Source organism: Eptatretus burgeri, chromosome 10 (assembly GCF_056783735.1).
Source record: "Eptatretus burgeri isolate ZD-2024b chromosome 10, Ebu_testis_v1, whole genome shotgun sequence".
NCBI lineage: Eukaryota > Metazoa > Chordata > Myxini > Myxiniformes > Myxinidae > Eptatretus > Eptatretus burgeri.
The window spans coordinates 22564413-22586662 of record NC_140970.1 but is presented as its reverse complement, the minus strand read 5'-3'; the positions used below and the strand labels follow the sequence as shown (position 1 = coordinate 22586662).

The 22250-nt window shown below is 44.5% G+C and overlaps 1 protein-coding gene across 23 annotated transcripts in view; it reads left to right on the top strand.

Annotated features, from left to right (window-relative positions):
* The first annotated feature begins 264 nt into the window (after nucleotides 1–264).
* LOC147018074 (uncharacterized) overlaps nucleotides 265–22250 on the top strand; it is a 90772-nt gene continuing 68786 nt past the window's right edge. For 16 of the 23 annotated variants that reach the window (XR_015062245.1, XR_015062252.1, XR_015062256.1 and 13 more), the window contains exons 1-2: nucleotides 265–3637; nucleotides 8908–9003. The gene's annotated coding sequence lies outside the window, so the exon portion shown is untranslated. Of the gene's footprint in view, nucleotides 3638–8548; nucleotides 8564–8636; nucleotides 9004–22250 lie in introns of those variants that run through there. The other 7 variants (XM_085897401.1, XM_085897402.1, XM_085897398.1 and 4 more) reach the window with 5 other exon arrangements.

Genomic DNA, 22250 nt, shown 5'->3' with positions numbered 1-22250 from the left:
ATTTTGAGGTTTTATGACTTCAAACTGATCCCTTTTCGACATAATCACCCAGAACTATCGTACCTGAATACTTTCTTGTCATTAAAATAATTATTTCCAATTAAAACAATTATTTGACATGACATTTTACCCCCACCAACTTCTTCTAAATGCTCCACACATGCGTACATGTGAACAAAAATGTAAAAAACGACATGTGGCCATATCTCAAAACTTGACCTGATTGAACAAAACTAATGTGAGTTTTGGATTCAGCGCATCAGATTCGTCCTAAATCAGCTTTAAAATGCAGACAACAAATTTGTTGTTGACCAGTGTAATTGGTGAGTTGTCAAATGTTACTGCTTCATCTATTGCCGATATTGCTAGACTAGCTCCATTTAGCCTAGCTACAGACGGTAGCAATGACAGTGGTGAGGCCCAGCTATATCCTGTCCTGATTTCGTACTATGACAACAGTGCTGGGATTGTGAAGCAAGGTTTGCTAAGTTTGCCTGCGTGCAAACAAGATTCCACTGGAGAAAACATTTTCAAACTGCTTGATCATGAGTTCAGTGACAGGAAAATTCCGTGGGGAAATTGTGTTTCCTTTTGTGCTGATAATGCCTCTGTCATGGTGGGCAAGCACAAAGGAGTCGCTGCTTATATCCACAAACAAAATCCAGAGTGCTACATCATGGGATGCCCTTGCCATATGATGCACAATACGGCCAAGAAGGCGGCTCAGGCCTTACCCATTGAATTAGATGACTTTCTCATCGATATTTACTACTACTTGGACAAAAGTAGTAAACGCGTCAAAGGAGTGAAAGCACTGCAAGAACTCTGTGATGCCCCGACACACAAGATTCTGAAGCATGTCGCAACAAGGTGGCTGTCCCTTGGTCAGTGCCTAGACAGGCTGATTGAACAGTGGGAGCCACTTCGCCTCTTCTTCAAAGAAGAAGTACGAAGAAAAATGCAACCAACTGTAGCCAAGACTCTAACAACGAGCAAGAAGGACGGCACTGTATCTACTGCCAGTACTGGCACTGCAGGATCAAGCACTAGTGGAGCAGCATTCACCACTACCACTGCAGTATCTGCTGCGAAGAAGACAGCAGGGACAGCACCAAAACCAATGCTGAGAGCAGGTAGCATCACCGGCCCTTCATCACGTTCATCTACAAAGCAGATCCCTTCAGAGTCGAGAAAGACTGTGATAGTCCCATCTACAGGCAAAGAAGGACCCAAGTTAAGTTCTGCTTTTGCCAAATCACTTGATAGAAGCTCAGCAAAACCTTCGAATCAGAGGTCTTCTTCCTTGGCTGCACCTACCTCAAGCTCTCTCCTCAAACGTAAAATTGGATCTGGTACTACGAGTCTGACCTCTTCTGCTGGCAGTAAACGCAAGTGTGATCGCCCTGCGGCTAAGTGTACTACGAGTTCTACAACTAAAAGCGCATCTTCCTCAAACACTGTGCAGGAATCTAGAGAAAAACGTGTCAACAGGATGTTCTTGTCTCCACAAACAAAACTCTATTGTTTCTTCCTTCGATATGCTAACAAGCTTTTTGAGAAGGGGAATCTTCTGTCTAAAGAGACGAACCCTGTATTCATCTCCTGCACGGAGAATTGAATGGTCTTCTGAAAGATATCTTCGTACGGTTTTTGAAACCATCGGTGTCATCGGTTGCTCTGGTAAATGTACCCTTCTCTGACAGAAATCATCAGAAGAATGATGAGGACCTCATGATTGGGAACGATGCCAAACTGTATATAAGGGAACAAAGGAGTCTCAAGAAATCCACCTTCACTCTGAGTGAGTCAGACATCCAAGGTTTCTTCAGTGCAGTTCGCTCATATTATGTGAAAGCCTGCAATTATATCTTCAAAACCTGGCCGCTAGATGATGAATTAGCCAAGCATGCTCAGGTGCTGGATGTTAAGCTACACCAAGAAGTGGGGTTTGACTGTGTGGAGTTTTTCATCAAGAAATTCCCCTGTCTGTTCAGTGGCGGTGATAGTGACATAGACAGTCTTGAGAGTGAATTCGCTCACTACCAGGCAGACGCCTCCATAGCTGCAATTGCTACTGAGACAGTGAGAGTGGATGAGCAGTGGCATCGGATTTCACAGCTCACAGATCCCTGCACTGGTGCCAAGAAGTATCCTAATTTGAGCAAAGTGATGAAGGGAATCTTGGTCATTCCTCATTCGAACGCATCATGTGAGCGGGCACTCAGTCTTGTACGGAAGAATCATACTGAATTTCGTCCCAATTTGAGTGTCAAAACCCTGGAAGCTCTCTTAATTGAAAAACTAGCTCATAGCACCCTTTGCTACCAGAGAGAATACAGCAAAGACATAATCAGAAGGGCTAAAAGAGCCACACAGCTGTCACTCAGCAAAGCTGCCATGGAAAAAGCAAGCAGCAGTAGTACCAGCCAGTAAGGTAAGAAAAATATTGCTTCTTTTGTGCTTTTTGTAAATCTTTGATTGTCCCCTAACTTACTAATATTAACATACATGTAACATTAAAAAGTGCACAATTTTCCCCTTTTTTTGTTCAAAAAGTGGGAATTCTTAACATGTTAAATGCTCCAAAATAGGGCTCAGAGGGCACTAGAGAGCGTCTAGAACCCCAGAGCTTCCAGGGCCCTAAGGCGGGCCCTGGACCCCGACGCAAGGGTCGAGCGCTCCGCGCTCGAGATGTGCGCTTCACGCACATTATTTGGTGTCGGTTGAAAATCCTCCCTAATTCTGATTTCCAAAAGTTGGCATCTCTGAAATTAACGGTCGCCAGTGGCGCCAAACTTTTGTGCTGGGCGGGTACACAATACTTCCTTACCTGCCTGGCTGGCGAATCACCGGTGATTCCTGTTATTTTGTACAATTTGTACCAGCTTCTCTACTAGTTTTCTCAACTAGAACTACTGTTTTTGTCCGCAGAAATCACTGGTAATTCTGCGGCGGCCATTTTGTCTGTTTTCATCTCGTTCCAAATTGCGCGAGATTTGACGGTTTGGACGCATTTTCTCATGCCCAGGTTGCAGTGTTGGGCACCAAAGCGATAATCCGATAACAGATAATTATCGAAGTTAACCTTTTTATCGGAAGTTAACTTCCATTTATCGTTATTGGACCAGTTAACTTCCGATAACTCGATTTTTTTCGCCCGATAATGTCCGTTAATTTTTTGTCCGATAACATTTTTATCGTTTCCGGGTCGCATTTCGCCGAACTAATTATCAATGAGGAGAAAAATGTACATGATTATAGATTACTTGTTTTACAAGATAATGCTGAATCAGGCCGCCGCGTGAAGAAGAATGGAAGAGGAAGAAGGAGGTGGAAGAAGAAGAGGAAGCCTTGCAATGGCGACTTCCTCAGCCATGCGGCTGCTCGGCTCTGCAGGTACTGGGTTCGGTCAAGGTTGGGAAACGTACAGATCGGTTAATTCAAACACAATGACGGTCTAACCTTTGGCAGAGCGACGGACAATCGGACATGAGTGTTGAGGCGTGGAGATACCGTCGCGCCATGTTTGTAACTGTTCTCGGTGTGTTTGTAAGGTTGTGCCTCTCATTTTGGAATTAACGGTGCCTTCCTGTTTGTGTGCGCAGCGTTCCACGGACCTATTCCCGTTGCTCTTTCGGTAAGAAATGGACATTAATTTGTTTGTTGGATTCACATTGTGTCCTTGACCTGTCCCGTTAACCTCCCAGTGCATGTTGGACTCCGTCCGGTTAACCGTGCTGTGTGTGACGACTCGTAGACTCTAAAAAGACGCATAATGCTTGTTTTATTCTTGGGTTTAGCATAAATAAGCCTTTTCTATGGGTTTTGAAGCTTTTTCCTTGTTTTTTTGAATTTTTGTTAAGCTGTTAGTTATCCCGGATTATCGTTAACTTGCGATAACTTTGTATTATAATTACCGGATTATCGTTATCGAAGTTAACTTTTTGGTAATCTGTGCCCAACACTGCCAGGTTGGTTAAATGAATAAATTTGGGTGAATGAGTGAGTTTCATGGGTGAGGTTAGGTGAATGAGTAAGTTTGATGAGGCTTTTGGGTTGATGAGTGAGGTTAGATGAATGAGTTTGATGGGTGAGGTTGGGTGAATGAGTGAGTTTGATGGGCGAGGTTGGTTTGATGGTTGAGGTTCGGTGGATGAGCGAGTTTATATGTGATGTTGGGTGAACGAGTCGTACCCCCACCATTGTCCATCACCCACAACCCTCCACCCCGTTGTCCATCACCCAAAACCCCCCCATCGTCCATCAGCTACAACCAACCCACAACCACCCCATCACCCACAAAAATGCTCTCCCCAGCACTACTCACAACCCCCCTACCCTCCCCCATCACCCACACAAAAAAGTCCCCCCCCATCACTCACAACCTCCTCGTCCCTGCATCATCCCCCCACCCCCACCCCACTCATCAAACTCACTCATCCATCCATCCAACTCACTCATCCACCCAACTTCCTCCATCAAACTCACTCATTCTGCAAACCTTCTCCATTAAACTCACTCATCCAACCAACCTCACTCATCAAATTCACTCATCAAACCAACCTCACTCATCAAACTCACTCATCAAACTCACTCATCCAACCAACCTTACTCATCCAACCAACCTCACTCATAAAACTCACTCATGCGAGTATATTGGTGCGAATTCGTGCCCGCCGGCGTGCGGACGGCTACGTCACTCGAATCGCGACCGCGTCGCCCACCGGACGGACAATTCTGTCGTGACCCTCTCGGAACAACGCCGGGAGCTAGTCATGGGTGGGGGTTTAACCCCACCACGACCGTGCCAATTGCCCACCCGCGCAAGGATAGGGTTGCTCGCCAAATTCGATCTACCTAAGTACCTGCGCGGATGGTCTACCAGGCGGTCGTATGATGCCACAGGCCGACTCCGGACACGAACCGCTTAAGCGGTCCGTTCCGTGCTACAGTGATAACCGAGCGGTGTTATCGTCGGCCTCGATGGTTCCGATTAATTACCGGGCGTTTTGCACCCACTACGAACCCTTTACGTGAAGCAGGATGGAGGGTCAATAAAGAAAAGACGAAGCGAAACGGGAAAACGGTTCACACAATGCACATTTATTACGCGACACACGGAAAGCACACATATACAGCCAAACAGTCAAAATGCACATATAGCAACCAAAACAAAAGCAACAACGACGCAGAGTCACTACCAACTACGCACACACACGGCCACACTTATACAGTTCTACTTTACAGACGGCGCCAACACACATTCACTCAAAAGCAAAGGAAAGAAGCCACCCTCATAGACAAGGGGGCAGACAGGCCAGTAGGCCAATTGTGCGCGTGACCTGGAGGAGCGGCCAGGCCCGCCAGACCGGGGGAGGGGGGGGGGGTCCTACCCGCGTCCTCGTGACGCGTTGGCGGAGGAGCCGCAGATGTGGCCACGTGGCTGTGCCCCGACTCCGTGCTCCTTGGCGGGTTTCGTTGGCACGACGTTTGGAGTGGGGTGTGAACGGGGCCCCTTTTTTGCACTATCTCAGCGCGGGGGAAAGGGGGAATTGTTGATGCCCTGGGGGAGGGAGAATGGCTGGCTGGCTTGGATCCCACGACGAGCGATCCCACACCGCGACCTCGTCGCCGACTGCCGTCCTCGCCTCGGACCCAAGCACCTTTGCCTCTTCCCGCAACTCTTCTCAGCCGACTCCAGAACCCAACTCGAAGACACACCGATCACTTCGCCACCCGACTCGACTGACTCTGCCACCCGACTCGACTGACTCTGCCACGCTTCGCCTTGCACTCGCCGTTTTATAGGCTGGCAGGAGAAAACAATATGCAAATATCTGGATCAGGATGACCTCGGGGGCGGAGCCACACTCGCCCATTGGTCGGAGGAAAGGGGGCGTGAATCTCCCCTGATCCTAGAATTTGCATATATCGATTTCACCCAGACGCGCCTGGAGGCAGGGCCAAGCCGCCCCGCGCTTGCTAATTGGACGGAGCAAAAGTGGGCGTGTAGCGTTCCTGATCCGAATTTTCCCACGGAAAGGCCGCTATTTGTGCTCGCGGCTCGGTGCGCTCGGCACCAATCGCCGAACGGGCCCGAGACAGCCCGACGCTCAGTGTTCACAGGTGGTGCGGGAATGGCCGTAGGAGAGAGATGAAGGTGGTGGAGGTTTTCGGTGGTGGTTTGATGGTTATGGTGCTGTTTGGGAATGGCGGTGATGCGATGATGTGGGAGCGAGTTGTGAAGGTAAAGGTCGTGGCTGTTGGCGGCGTTGTTGTTGTTGTCTGAGGGTTGGAGCGTGGTTGTAGTTGGTGACGATGGCTGGCGTGGTGGTTAAGGTGGTTGTTGTGTGATGGCAGTTGAGACGTGGTTGGTTCAAAATAAAGATAGAACAGAAAAACGCCTAACTCAAAGGATCGCAGTCCTGTTGAATCACATAAATTCCCTCTATACAATGGGTTTGGGGTTAACTACACATGTACTTAGAGATATCTCACCTGCGGGCCCTGAATGGTGGTTTGCGAATTTCCACAGCTGTAACAATATTAAAAGTGTGTGATATCAAATTTGTGACTTTTGTCTTTATTTTAGCGGGCCGGAAGAAATTCTGCTGTGCCGGTAACTTTTTCTAGTCACCGGCCCTGCTGGCCGGTGGATAAAAATATTAATTTGCACCCATGAAGAACTTGAGGTTATACATTAGTGTAAAATGGTCTCAATGGATGGGTAGCTGCATGAAAATCTTTGCTGACTTTTCCTCTCACTTTGCATGACACCCAATCACAGTGTACTATATTAACGTGTCACTTACGATGGAGGATTTCATTTTTACACCTGTGATCGATTCGATCACGTATTATTTGCATTATATACCCAGTTTCCGATTGGTACAGCATGCCAGATCAAAGCATTCAGGATGTGACATCACATTTTTCCGATGTGATGTCAAATGACAAGTGAAAATTGTACTGCCCAATAAGGAACCATTTATTATTATGGACATAGGAGTGGTGAAATATTTAACTCTCCCCGATCCCGTATGTCCCTACTCTTGCTTTTGTTTCGCTCTCTCTATTATATCCTTACTCTTCCCACATCTGCTTACCCGACCTTCTTTCTCCTATCGTCCTCCCCCCGACCAAAAACCTCCCTTCCTCTTTCTCATTTTCATTTGCACGACTTACTTCCACCCCGCTCTGCCTAAAGCAACTTGTATCCGTAAAAACAAAAATAGACAGCCTGCAAAATAATCACTTTAGATGGCAAACACAGTGAATGTCAGGCACTCATTCTTGTGCAGTATTTCAGACTTCATAATCTATGTAAGACTGGTAAATTTGAGACGTTAGCTTTGCATTATTTTACCTCCAATAGTGTGTAAAACGCAAAGTGAGATGTTTGCCCCTGCACACGGTATTGTAAATGAGTCGAAATGCCGTTTTTTTTGAGTAAACGCGTATTGGACTGGGAGTCAGTTACAAGTTTGGCTCACTGTTTGTATCAGCTGTGTTGCTGATGCAGTGCCTCTGCTCATGAGGACAGCAATTTGGAATTTGGCTAGGGGGCCAGCACACAATTACCTACTCATTTTGAAAGGCATTTAGCCAGGCTCCGAAAGGCACCACCTGCGAATGCTGCCAAACCCGGCTTGATATCCTGTCCGACAGACAGCACACTCATTGATGCAATGCTCTGCTGGCAAAAGCACCAGTCCAACAGTTTATTGTCAGATCGGGGAATCAAACTCAGACTGGACAGCTCAAAGACAGGTGTGCTACCTTTGAGCTGCCCTGTTACCTTAGTCATAATGCTATCTTTTGGTGCAACCAAATTGAAAAATATAAAAGCCCAGTCAACACTCCACATGTCGGCTAAGGAAAAGAACGGGCTAGTTACAATTGTGTGCATTGATGTGATTGAAAAAAATTATTATTCTGAATTTGATCTGTGCAGTCCTGACATTAATATACTAGAAAAGTGTGAAAATGCCATTAATTCTGAACTTCTGCATGTCCAATTTGAGCATAAAACACCGTCTCTAACACAATTAAGAACTTAAACCAAAACCATTTGCACAGCTTTCACTTTCCAGCAATTTCCTGTGTCTTTTCTCATTATTGTGCAGTTTTGCACATGCATATACACTGCGAAGCTTTCTTATAATTTCACCTGGCACACGATCATGCATTGATGTCAGCTGAATGTGCCACTTTCGGTGGTTTTTATTTCGAAATTTGTTTCATATTCCCCTGACCAAGAGAGACATAAGCTTTCTTCTTATTTTGAGTATCAGTGTCTCCTACAAGTTCTTTTTCAATGGTATTAAACTGGCTGCCATCGAAGTATCATAAAGTTTGAGAAAAATATATTTCTTGTGGTGTGCCTAGCAAAGGAAAGTACGAACAAGGCAAAGCCGGGTCAGCAATCCTTATCTGGCGACTACTGCTGATGGAAAAGTTGGTGGCCTAGTTATTGGATATGTTGCACAGCTCCCATTTCTTAGGTCCACAAATGGTGGGCTGAACACTCAGTGCTGTGTTTAAAACTCTCAAGCATCCCCATGTAAGTTTAAATCTCACTCTTCCTTAAGATTTCTCCAGCAATGACTTGCCTATTTTTTGGATACAAAGTCAAGGCTCGTGAAAGAGTTAAAACACAGAACGAATCAGGCCACGACATAACAAAAGGAACGGCAGAAAGGAAAGGGCGAAAGGCCAACATCAGGGCAAAGGGAGAAATTAGATGGCGATGGACAGACAATGGATGTAGGTAACAATGAGTGATAGGGGAGTTTCTTCAGGTTCTTACTCTGTAAAATATGAAAACTTTTAAGATCTTTTGTTCTTGTTTGAATTTAGCTTGTTTCTATTGGTAATTAATTGATGTGTGACTTATTTTCATTTCAGGACTGTTTTTGCAAAGCTGAAACATCTTTATACTGCAAAAGATAGCTTTGGGGGAGATGGTGTTGTGAGCCGCAACTGCACATCGTGCACGATGAGGTATTTGAGCACTCACCCATTGCACTGCAGTGCTTGCATGTACACTATTACTTTATCCTGGAAAAAGCCACAGGATACATATTATGCAACTTGATTAACGATGCATAACAAACATTAGTGTGTAGCCATTTAATAACTGGTAGACACTCCCAGTCTCCTAATCACAGCCTGGTCCCTTACTCTAACTTCTGCTACCAGTTTTTGAAAGTTTGGACGTTAGATTCTCCACCATTCCTTGCATAATACATTTCTGAGTTCTTCAAAATATTTTATTTGTTCTTGTCTAGTCTACCCGATGATTGGCATTCAAACACATCACACTGACCCTGCCATCAGACTTGAACAATTTCATTCCACTTGGCTAAAAAATTGTGGAATACTGCAGGAGTAAAAGTGGATATTCCCTCATTTAAAATATAAGCAACATGTACTCTCAAGTCCCGAATATGTGTGGGGGTCTGAATAAGCATGTAGGGTGGAACATTTTTTCCAAATTTTAATAAGAGTAGAGGGCGGAATAAGCGTGTGGGGTGGAAAATCCAAAAAAGTCTAATAAGCGTGCAGGTCGGAAAAACCAGAAATGTGACAAATATAGAACATGTATTTTATTGTTAAAATACATACATTACATCAGGACGACACATCTCTCGACGGGACAACATTGTCACCCTATACGCTCGCCGGTGTAAATATGACCTGAGGGTGACAAGAATGATTTTTTAATAAGCGTGTAGACCCGAATAGAGGCCGTGTCGGGGGGATTTTCAACTCGAAAAAAATAAGCGTGCATGCACGTTGATTCGGGACTTGAGAGTAAGTGCTAACGAGAAGTCACGTGACAAACTTAGAAGATTACATGCACCTCTTCAGCAACAATCATGGGAAGCAGCTAAACCTTGACAACCTTACAAGAATAATTATAGTGAGCACACTTGGCCAACACATCAATCAAAACAGATTTCCTGGTCTTGAATAACAACAGTTGCACCTTCAAAAATCTCTACTTTGGCCATGAGTAGGCCACAATATAGATCAATCCCACAGACACATGTAACATGTTTTGACATAACTCAAGTGCTAAAATGTCCCCATATCATTGAAACCTTCAACAATGGACAAGACACATCTGTTCCCACTAGGACAATATGACACAAACCAAGCATTGGCTTTAGGTAACAGGTGACCCCCCTATACAAGTCCATCAATCAGTGCAAAGAAGAAAAGAAAAAAAACGATGACACAACATATCAGTGAGTTAACCTGTCTTCCTTGGCTATCCTAATGTCCTGATATTGAGACTGTGCAAGATGCTTTGGAATGATGAATCGTAGCTTTAAAGACGAACTATACATGGAAATCATAAATGAATATGGACAGACACCACAGGATACTTTTTGAAATCCATGCCATGACACAGTGAAGCTGTTATTTAAATGAACAGTTGTCCGACCCAAATGTAGACCTTTCTCAAAAAAAAAGACAAAGTGTGTGCGTGCGTGCGTGCGTGCGTGCGTGCGTGCGTGCGTGTGTGTGTGTGTGTGTTAAAAAGCAAGTGCAGAACAGGAATTTTTTGAGCAAGTGCAGTACAGGAAGAGACAGGATGGTGCAGAGGTAACATACTTATCTTTGAGCTATCTAGTCCTGGTTTGATTCCCTGCCTGACTATAAACTGTTGTATTGGTGCTTCACAGGCAGAGCCATTCCCCAAACATCACAAAGTTTGCCGTCCCTCAGATGGACGTTAAGCCTGGGACCTGTCTGCAAGCATTAGCTGGTGGACATTAATGATCCAACGATGTCTTTCAATGTGTGATGGGTTGCAGACTTGACAGCCTTTAAAGAAGGGCACAAAACAACAGACTCAAATAGTTTGACAGGTAAGAGAAGAGGGGAATTAAAAATGGAAGTGAGCGTTAAGTGTCAACCTATGGAGGGTAATAAGATAAAGGTCTTTGGTAGAATGTGTGCAACTGTATGGAAAGGGGGGGAGGGGTTTGGTGGAGAGACAAGATAGTGGGAGGAACAAGACCAGAAGAAAGACAGTAAAATACTGCAATACCACCAACTTGCCCACAATAAGCAAAAAGCAAACATTGACACTTAGCCTCCTGTTGCAAGATGTCAATTACATTGAGTCTTTGGGGCAACAGCCTCAAGGGAAGTAAGATGGGAAGCAGCAACACAAACCCAGATTGGAGGGTGGTATGGGACGTGTTCAGCAGCACTTTGGAAGAAAGTTTTGTCCACTGCTCTTGAAGACAAGCTTGCAGATCCGATCTGCCCAAGACAGGTGATAGCAGATTGTGTCGCCCAAGAGCTCCTTGAGACGTTACCTCTCCCAGATACTGATCACAGAAATGAATTGGAAATTAGCTGGCCTGTCTTTATGGAAGAAAGTGAGAAGAGAAAGGTCTGGGACTTTCCTGCATTAAAAGACACCAGCAGAAGCTCTTGGTAAAAATACCACTATATAAAAAAGAAAAAACATAGAGGCAATACCCATGGGAGCTCACCTGGTAGTGGATGGATAAGAAAAATCAGGGAACCACTGGTAGGTGGGGATAACCCGCAAAATATGTAACGGAGAAGAAAGTAAATAACAAGGGATTGTTTTTTAATGGCGTGAACAAATTTTGGTATATAACGGATGATGAAGGTTATGGTCAAGTTTCATCGAAATTGGGTGAGTGCTTTCAGAGAAGAAAGCAAATACCTTGGGGGGCAACCCTCCCCCTCCCCCCCCCGTAAAGACCCCCTTAGACACCAATGCTTGATGTTGTGAACAAACTTTGGTACATACTGGGTGATGAAGGTTGTGGTCGAGTTTCATCGAAATTGTATGTGTAGTTTCAGAGAAGTTGCTAATTTTTGTGGATGGATGGACCATGCACCATCCCATAAGCTCCCCAGAACTAAGTTCCAGATGAGCTATAAATAAAAAAGGAAGCCTTTTATTCTTGCGCAAGTTGAAAGGGCTCAAAAAGAGGAGGTTATATATTTTTTTAAACACCAAATTTTTTTTTTCAGGAACAATCAATGCAGTGGTCTGTTACCTCTACACCTTCTGGGTTCAATTTTTTGGCTGATTGAAAAAATTGTCATTTCCCCATAGGTATGGACTAATTTGAAGTAACTTTTACTTAATTTTTTTTCCGCTCCGAGGAGGATTTCTGTGTTCCAGGGTGGGACAGACAGCATTAGCCAATCTATACGATGAAAGAGATGTTTGTCTGTCTCTCTCTATGTGTCACCATTTTTCTGAGATGGCCAAATGGATCTTGGTCAAACTTTCAGAGGTTCCTCAGTGAGTGTAGGAGAGTGTTTTAGGCAAAAAAAACAAATATATATATATATATATATATATATATATATATATATATATATATATATATATATATATATATATATATATATATATATATATATATATATATATATATATATAAAACAAATATATATATATATATATATATATATATATATATATATATATATATATATATATATATATATATATAAAACAAATATATATATAAAAAAAACAAATATATATATATATTTTATATATATATATATATATATATATATATATATATATATATATATATATATATATTTTATATATATATATATATTTTATATATATATATATATATTTTATATATATATTTTATATATATATATATATTTTATATATATATATATATATATATATATATTTTTATATATATATATATATATTTTATATATATATATATATATATATATATATTTTATATATATATATATATATTTTATATATATATATATATATATATATATATATATATATATATATTTTTTTTTTTTTTAAGTTGGATTTTTTTTCTTTATCGCTTTATCATGCCGAAGCCTTTGCAGCGATGTGAAAGGTAATATTAAATGATCCCCGACCCCATTCCTTAGTGGGTGTGGTGAAGTGTCTTGGCCCACACAAAAAAGTAGAACAAAACTTCAAGGGCACTCTTCAACGTCGTGACGTCACCAGATACGCCTCCACCCAAATTATTACATCATTATACATAATTGTACCAAGTTTGATTTAAATCCCTGAACCCAGATTCAAAATATTAAATCATTCTGGCTGACAGACCATGCGTCCTATCAGGTTGAAATTTAAGACACATATCCCCCATGACTACTAGATCATAAATGTGAAGTTCAACATCGATTGTGAAAGCGGTTCAACGGAAATAATTTTTTGAAGATTTTCGTTGAATCCACTATGGCTGCCAGACCATTTGACCTATTAATTATTCGTGAACACCGTGCTATCCCAAAAGCTTGGACAACATGTGGGTGAACTTCCCCTTCATCTGTCAAACCGTTCTGGAGAGGATTTTAAAAAGTTTTATTAGGTCAGCTCGCTGACCTAATAAAACCATTCAATGCCCTCAGGTTCGTCCATCTCTGTCTCTCTGTCCGTCTGTCAACAATTTTTATTTTTCTATCTCCTCCTAGACGTCTCGGACGATTGAGTTGTAACTTGACACGATGATAATACAAGTTGCTCTCTATAGATCGTCTGAGCCCTTTTCACATTTTCCCCTCGGGGTCAAGGTTACAGGGTCATCAAGTGCAAAATGACTGATTGGTCGAACGGCCTATAAGGAAGCATTGGACGGCTATAATGCATAATGGGTTTCATAGGGATTATTAAGAAGATTTAATTCGACCAACTAATTTCTCGTTACCTCTGTCGCCTGGCCCTGTTTATTGGGTAACACGAGGACCGTTGACTTCATCACGGGCTTCACGAGGTTATTTTAAGTTCAATTTAAATTCTGTTTTCACTTTTCATAGTCGCGAAGGTTTTTTTAACACTCTGTTGCATCAAGTTTTGTGAAAATTGATTGTTTATATCCTCTGTCTGTGTGGAATACATTGCAGCGAGGGGTGGCTTCCACCGGCTTCCATCCGTTTCAATGCCATATAACGAGGCTGTCTTAAGTTCAAGTTGATTTCTGTTTTCACTTTTGGGACCTTCTGGTGTAGCTACATGTTTTATGAAGATAATTTTCGTGAAAATCCTCTCAGAAACACACTTTTCATGAGGAAAATATATTCAATTCAAATAACCGTGAGACTCTGGAAGGGACACCACATGCTTTCCGTTCACTGCTTCACTTCGTAACCTGTCCTCCTGAGGGACTGCTTATTTGTAGCGTCTGTGAGATTAATGTTTATATTTTAGATGGTTTGGGGATGTGCTCTACAAGTATCTGAAAGAATTCCGGTGAAAAACGGACGTTTTAAGATTTTGTTAGGGCATTTCATCCGACGGCGAGCTGGCTGGTCAAGTGACGCCGCACAGACGTGCAGGCAGCGAGTGATTGAGCTTCTCGGTGGCCCGAGGGTCCTTTTTAGTTGGAGTCCAGCTCTGTCCTGGATACAGCCATTAAATTCACACACTTAGAGTATTTATTTCACTGCCATAAACGTGGGTTTGAAAATTGTTTAATGATGTTGGGAATGATTCCTAGAATATGGAGATTTTTGCTTTGAGTGGCCTCACGCATTAACTTTTTTATTCAATTTGAATTCTGTTTTCACTTTCCGTAGTCGCTAAGGTTGATTAACACTTGGTTGCATCAAGTTTTGTATCTGAGCTGACCGTCAAACCCGCTAGGGTGTATTTTACTTCAAACAATCTTTGCTGCTAAACCATGTGACCGATGACATCATAAGTGGAGAACTTTTGTTCCTCATAGATAGGCGATCATACCTGTACAGTTTTACCTCGATCTGTTCAGCCTTTTCGGAGAAGAAGATTTTTGAAGGCTTTTATGTTTAAAAAAAAGTATGGCTGCCGAACCACGTGATCGATGACGTCATCAAAATTTTTTCCCCCTCTTACAATTTAGCCCGAGATAATCTCAAACATTTTCATACTGATCAGATAAAATGTTCGACAAATGCAATGATGATGTCATAACGAAGCCAGTTAAAAAAGAATCAAAAAATTATACGAATTTCCTTTGGGGAGTATTTCACATGTGATTATATATATATATATATATATATATATATATATATATATATATATATATATATATATATATATATATATATACACACATGTATATATTGTTGCGGATCCGGGGTGGCGGGATTCTCGCCCGACTCTTGGCGCCACCCTCACCACCGCCGTTTCCGGGGTTTATAACGCCGGCCGGCTCGGCACAGGCCTCGGGTCACGCGTCTTCAATCACGATACCAACGTAATCCTTGTACCTTACCAGTTGGGAAAATACAACCCCGGTAACAGACTGGTTGTGTCAGATGCCGAGCGTTTTCTGCCAGTCTGTAACCATTTTGGTTTTATATGCCAATCAAACGGATCGTTCCTCGACGCGATACAAATTAATCCATAGCGGCGACTTTATACGAACCAACCAGATTTATTGGGGAACATCGAGGAACACGACACAAGCAAAACATTCACGACAATGTTTTTATTAACAATCTTTAACCCGTTCTTAACTAGGGAACTATGGACTACAGGTTTCGAGGGGGTCCCTTCCGAGATATGCCTTATACAGCACTTGCAGACAAAGACAGACAGACAGCATGCATGCAAGACAGAGTACTTGGTGATGTTTCATGGACGAGAGAACAGTGTCAAAAGTACGAATGTCGCTCGCAACAAGCGGATGTCCACGGATTCGAGCCTCCAGCTCGAACGCGCCGCGTGGCAAGATGGCGGCGCCGTACTCTTTCTTTTCCGCACCGCACGTGGTCTCCACGCGCTCCGACCCCGCGCAAGGCGGACGGCACAAGACCGCCAGATCAACGATGGGCCTCAGCCGATCTCTCCCAAGGTCCAGCATACAAATCCAGGCCTGGCCTGTTCACCAGACAAGGCCCAAATCGAGGTGCCGGGCTCCAGCAAGCGGATCGGCAAACGTGTTGAGCCGTTGGTGTGAGCAGGGACCGTCAGAGGCTCCGTCGTTTCCTCTCTTGCCTTCCCGCCTCGAAGCCTGACTTCTCAACTCCGTCCTCTCAGTTTCTTTCTCTGTAGAATCACGTTTTCTTTCCCTTTCCACGCTCGCCTCTCAAAGCCGGCTGCTGTCTCTCTCACGGCAGAATCACCTCCTCATAAGAGTCGATCGCCGACTCGACGTGCAGGCTGCCTCTCTTTCATTTGCTCGCTTTGAAACACGAGCACGCCCCAAGAGCAACTGTTTGCCCCAAACTGAACCCTTTTTCTTTTCAGTTTTTCTCTCGCTCGCTCACTTCGACCCCAAGCACGCCTCCCTCAGTGAAGCCGACAAACTCCTCCCCTTAGCTTCACTTCCTCTTTTTAGCCACACCCTCTCAGCCGACTGGGCGTGGCCTCGTCCGGGATGGGAAAGGAAGAAGAGGGAGCTCTCGTTCCACCACCACCGCACAAACAATAAAACAGCTTCTTACATCTCCCGACACACATGTAATGTCCATTTTACCAACCAACCTAGCTAAACATGCATTTAATGGGGGATCTGAGCTAATCCTATATTTAGTAGTCCAATAAGGGCCATTTCCGTAACAATACATATATATATATGTATATATATGTATATATATATATATATATATATATATGTATATATATATATATATATATATATATATATATATATATATATATATATATATATATATGTAGATATAAACCAAGTCGAAAACACCAGGGGTTGACTCAGCCTGCCATCCTTCCGAGGTCGGCGAAATGAGTACCAGTTGTACTGGGCCCGGTGTATGCCCCGGTTAGAATAGGTGTACCATATCCCTGTGTGTCGTAAGAGGCGACCAGGGTTGCGTCAGGAAGGACATCCGGCGTAAAAACCTATGCCAAATCATTATGCGGACAACAAAACGAATTTCCATGCCGGATCGGTCGAGGCCCGGGTTACCAACGACCGCCACCGGTACCGGTGGTCAGCAGGGTACCAGTGGAAATTGTGCTACTGCTGGGCGAAGGAGGAAAAGGAGACGGGGAAGGCGAGTCCGGAGGCAGTGGGAGAGGGGGAAGGGTAGAAGTGTGGAGGTGAGAGTTGGAACTCTGAATGTTGGGACGATGACTGGCAAAGGGCGAGAGTTGGCTGATATGATGGAGAGAAGAAAGGTGGACATAGTGTGTGTACAAGAGACCAAGTGGATGGGGAGTAAGGCTAGGAGCATTGGAGGTGGCTTCAAACTGTTCTCCTATGGTGTGGATGGGAGGAGAAATGGTGTCGGGGTAATCCTGAAGGAAGATTATGTCAAGAGGGTATTGGAGGTGAGGAGAGTGTCTGACCGAGTGATGAGTGTGAAGTTGGAAATTGAAGGGGTGATGATGAATGTCATCAGTGCATATGCCCCACATATGGGGTGTGAGATGGAGTAGAAAGATTTCTGGAGTGAGTTAGATGAAGTGGTGGAGAGTGTATCCAAGGATGAAAGAGTGGTGATTGGAGCAGATTTCAATGGGCATGTTGGGGAAGGGAATAAAGAGGATGAGGAGGTGATGGGTAGGTACGGTCTCAACAAGATAAATGTGGAAGGGCAAATGGTGGTCGAGTTTGCAAAAAGAATGGAAATGGCAGTGGTAAATACGTATTTCAAGAAGAAGGAGGAACACAGGGTGACATACAAGAGTGGAGGAAAGTGCACACAGGTGGATTACATCTTAAGCAGGAGATGCAACCTGAAAGAGATTAGTGACTGTAAGGTGGTGGCAGGGGAGAGTGTAGCTCGACAGCATCGATTGGTGGTCTGTAGGATGACTTTAGAGGTGAGGTTGAGGAAGAGAGTGAGGGCTGAACCAAGGACCAGGTGGTGGAAGCTGAAGGAGGAAGACTGTTGCGTGAAATTTAGGGAGGAGGTGAGACAGGCGTTGGATGGTGGTAAAGATGGGTGGGATGATTGGGCAACGACAGCAGAAGTTGTGAGGGAGATAGCTAGGAAGGTACTTGGTGTGACATCTGGACAGAGGAAGGAAGATAAGGAGACTTGGTGGTGGAATGAGAAAGTACAGGAAAGTATAAGGAAGAAGGGGTTGGCGAAAAAGAAGTGGGATAGCCAGAGAGATGAAGAAAGTAGGCAGGAGTACAAGGAGTGGCGGCGAAAGGCAAAAAGAGAGGTGGCAAAGGCCAAGGAAAAGGCATATGACGAGCTCTATGAGAAGTTGGATACAAAAGAAGGGGAAAAGGATTTATACCGATTGGCAAGACAGAGGGACCGAGCTGGGAAGGATGTGCTGCAGGTTAGGGTGATAAAGGATGCAAATGGGAATGTGCTGACGAGCAAGGAGAGTGTGTTGAGAAGGTGGATGGAGTACTTTGAGGAGCTGATGAATGAAAAAAATTAGAGAGAGAGAGAGAGAGAGAGAGAGAGAGAGAGAGAGAGAGAGAGAGAGAGAGAGAGAGAGAGAGAGAGAGAGAGAGAGAGAGAGAGAGAGAGAGAGAGAGAGAGAGAGAGAAATAAAAAAGAAAAAAAAGGTTGGAAGAGGTGGAGATAGTGAATCTGGAAGTGGGGTGGATCAGTAAGGATGAAGTGAGGACTGCTATGAAGAAGATGAAAAGTGGAAAAGCAGTTGGCTCAGATGGTATACCAGTGGAGGCATGGAAGTTCTTAGGAGAGATGGCAGTGGGGTTGTTAACCAGATTGTTTAATAAAGTCTTGGAAAGTGAGAGGATGCCGGAGGAGTGGAGATTAAGTGTACTGGTTCCGATTTTCAAGAATAAGGGTGATGTGCAGAGCTGTGGAAATTACAGAGGGATAAAGTTGTTAAGCCACACCATGAAGTTGTGGGAAAGAGTAGTGGAAGCTAGGTTGAGAGGAGAGGTGACGATCTGTGAGCAGCAATATGGGTTTATGCCAGGAAAGAGCACCACTGATGCAATGTATGCTTTGAGAATGTTGCTGGAGAAGTATAGGGAAGGCCAGAAGGAGTTACATAGTGTGTTTGTGGATTTAGAGAAAGCTTATGATAGGGTGCCAAGAGAGGAGTTGTGGCATTGTATGAGGAAGTCGGGAGTGGTGGAGAAGTATGTGAGGATTGTGCAGGATATGTATGAGGACAGTGTGACAGCGGTGAGGTGTGCGATAGGAATGACGGTGCAATCCCACTTTAACCTTAAACCGGTCCAAGGATCGACTCTGAGCCCATTCCTGTTTGCAATGGTGATGGACATGTTGACGGACGAGATCAGACTGGAGTCCCCATGGACTATGATGTTCGCGGATGACATCATGATCTGTAGGGAGAGTAGGGAGCAGGCTGAGGCGAGCCTCGAGCGGTGGAGGTACGCACTGGAGAGAAGGGGAATGATCGTCAGTTGTGTCAAATCTCAGAAAGGTGTCTCCGAAGACGGAGTACATGTGCGTAAATGAGAGGGAGGGTAGTGGTATGGTGCGGTTGCAAGGAGTTGAGGTGGGAAAGGTGGATTGGTTTAAATACTTGGGATCAACTGTCCAAAGTAACGGAGAATGTGGGAGAGAAGTGAAAAAGAGAGTGCAGGCAGGATGGAGTGGGTGGAGAAGAGTTGCAGGAGTGATTTGTGACAGAAGGGGAGCTGCATGAGTGAAGGGGAAAGTATATAAGACGGTAGTGAGACCAGCTATGTTGTATGGTTTGGAGGCGGTGGCACTAACAAAAAGACAGGAAGCGGAGCTGGAGGTGGCAGAGTAAAAGATGCTGCGATTCTCGTTGGGAGTGACGAGGATGGATAGGATAAGAAATGAGTATATTAGAGGGACAGCGCAGGTAGGACGGTTTGGAGACGAAGTGAGAGAGGCGAGATTGAGATGGTTTGGACATGTGCACAGGAGGGAAGCGGAGTATATCGGGAGAAGGATGTTGAAGATGGAGCCGCCAGGCAGGAGGAGAAGAGGAAGGCCAAAGAAGAGATTCATGGATACAGTGAGGGCGGACATGCGGGTGGTTGGAGTGTCAATGGAAGATGTGGAGGATAGAGCGAAATGGAGACGGTTGATCCGCTGTGGCGACCCCTAACGGGAGCAAGCCGAAAGAGGAAGATGTATATATACATATATATATATATATATATATATATATATATATATATATATATATATATATATATATATATATATATATATCTTCTTCTTCTTCTTCTTTCAGCTGGTCCCGTTCGGGGTCGCCACAGCGGATCATCCGTATGATCCGCATAGTGATTTGGCACATGTTTTACGCCGGATGCCCTTCCTGACGCAACCTTGGTCGCCTCTTACGGCACAGGGATATGGTACACCTATTTTCACCGGGTATACACCGGCCCAGTACACTGGTACTCATTTCGCCGACCTCGGAAGGATGACAGGCTGAGTCAACCCCCCTGGTGTATTAATTCAGTGGCCCAACGGGAATTGAACTCAGGACCTTTTGGATCCCAAGCCGCTGCCCTAACCACTGCGCCAACACCAGGCTTGCATATGTATATGTATATATATATATATATATATATATATATATATATATATATATATATATATATATATATATATATATATATATATATATATATATATATATATATGTATATCTATATATATATATATATATTATGTCTATATGTATATGTATATGTATATGTATATATATATATATATATATATATATGTATATGTATATATATATGTATATGTATATATGTATATATATGTATATGTATATGTATATATATATATATATATATATATATATATATATATATATATATATATATGTATATATATGTATATTGTTACGGATTCGCGCCCGCCGGCGTGCTGACGGCCACGTAACTCGAATCGCGGCACGTCGCCCACCGGACGGACAATCCAGTCGTGACCCTCTCGGACTAACGCCGGGAACCAGTCACGGGTGGACCTTTCGGTCTCACCGCGATCGAGCCAATCGGCCCCCGCGTGGGATAGGGTTGCTCGCCAAATTCGACCTACCTAAGTACCCACACGGAGGGTAGACCGGGCGATCGCACCTCGCCGCAGGTCAACTTCGGACACGGGCCACTGAAGCGACCCGTTCCGTACTATCGGGATAACCGAGCGGTGTTATCGTCGGCCTCGACGGTTCGATTAATTATCGGGTGTATTCAGCCCACTACCAACCCTTTACGTGAAGCAAGATGAGGATTCAATGAGAGAAATGACGAAGCGAAGCGGGAAACAGTTCAACATAAGGCACATTTATTCGCGATGAACAGAAAGCACACATATACAATTCCACCAAAAGCACATAGAAAAGAAGAAGAAACACAATGCAATTTTACACAAAAAGCAAATGTGAAAGAGAAGACACAATGCAGAGCTATCCGACTACCGAGCACACGGCAACACTTATACAATTTTACTTCACAGACGGCGCCGACAACACACATTCCCAAAGCAAAAGAAAAGAGAACCACCCTCCAGGATGAGGGGGTAGGCGGGCCTGGGGCCGAGACCGTGTCGGGCCTACCCGTCTGGTGATGAGACGCGGAGCGGCGGTGGTGCCTCAACTCCGCGGGCCTCGCGGACAGTGTCCGGCAGGGGGTGGGAAGGGGGCCCCCTTTGGTCGCACTATCTCAGCGCGGGGGGAAACAGGAGGGGGTTGCTGATGCTCGGGGAAAGGAGGATTTTTACTCTGTCTCGGGTCCCGCGACGAGCGTCTCCACCTCGACCAGGTCGCGCCGTCGGCCTCCCTGGTGTGCAGCTCCCGGCACCGACGCGAGCACCCCCTCGTCTGCCTTCGCCGCCTCTCCACAGCTCCGTCCTCTTCGCTCCGACTCCAACTCCGAACTCTTCCTCCTGCGAACTCCCCAACTGCTCTCAACTCCAACGCACACGACGACACTTTTGTGACGAACGCAGCCGCTTATATAAGCCCCGTGGCTTCGCCTTTGACCCCCTGCCTTCGACCTTTCACCTCGCTCCCCATTGGCCCGAGAAAAAGTGGGCGTGAATGCATTTTGATCCATGAATTTGCATATAGCGACCGCCCTCCAACGCCCTGGAGGCGGGGCCAAATCGCCCTTTGCTCACCGATTGGACGGAACAAAAGTGGGCGTGAGTCGTTTTTGATCCGTTTTTGGAGCGGAAAGTCCGTGGTTTTGTACACGCTGTTCGGCGCGCGCCCTGCACGAGTCCAATACCGGTACCCACAAGCGGCGCAAGAACGGTGGCGATGCGACGGTTGCGAGGTGTGACGGTAAAGGTCGTGGCTGTTGTGGTGAAGCGGCGTTGTG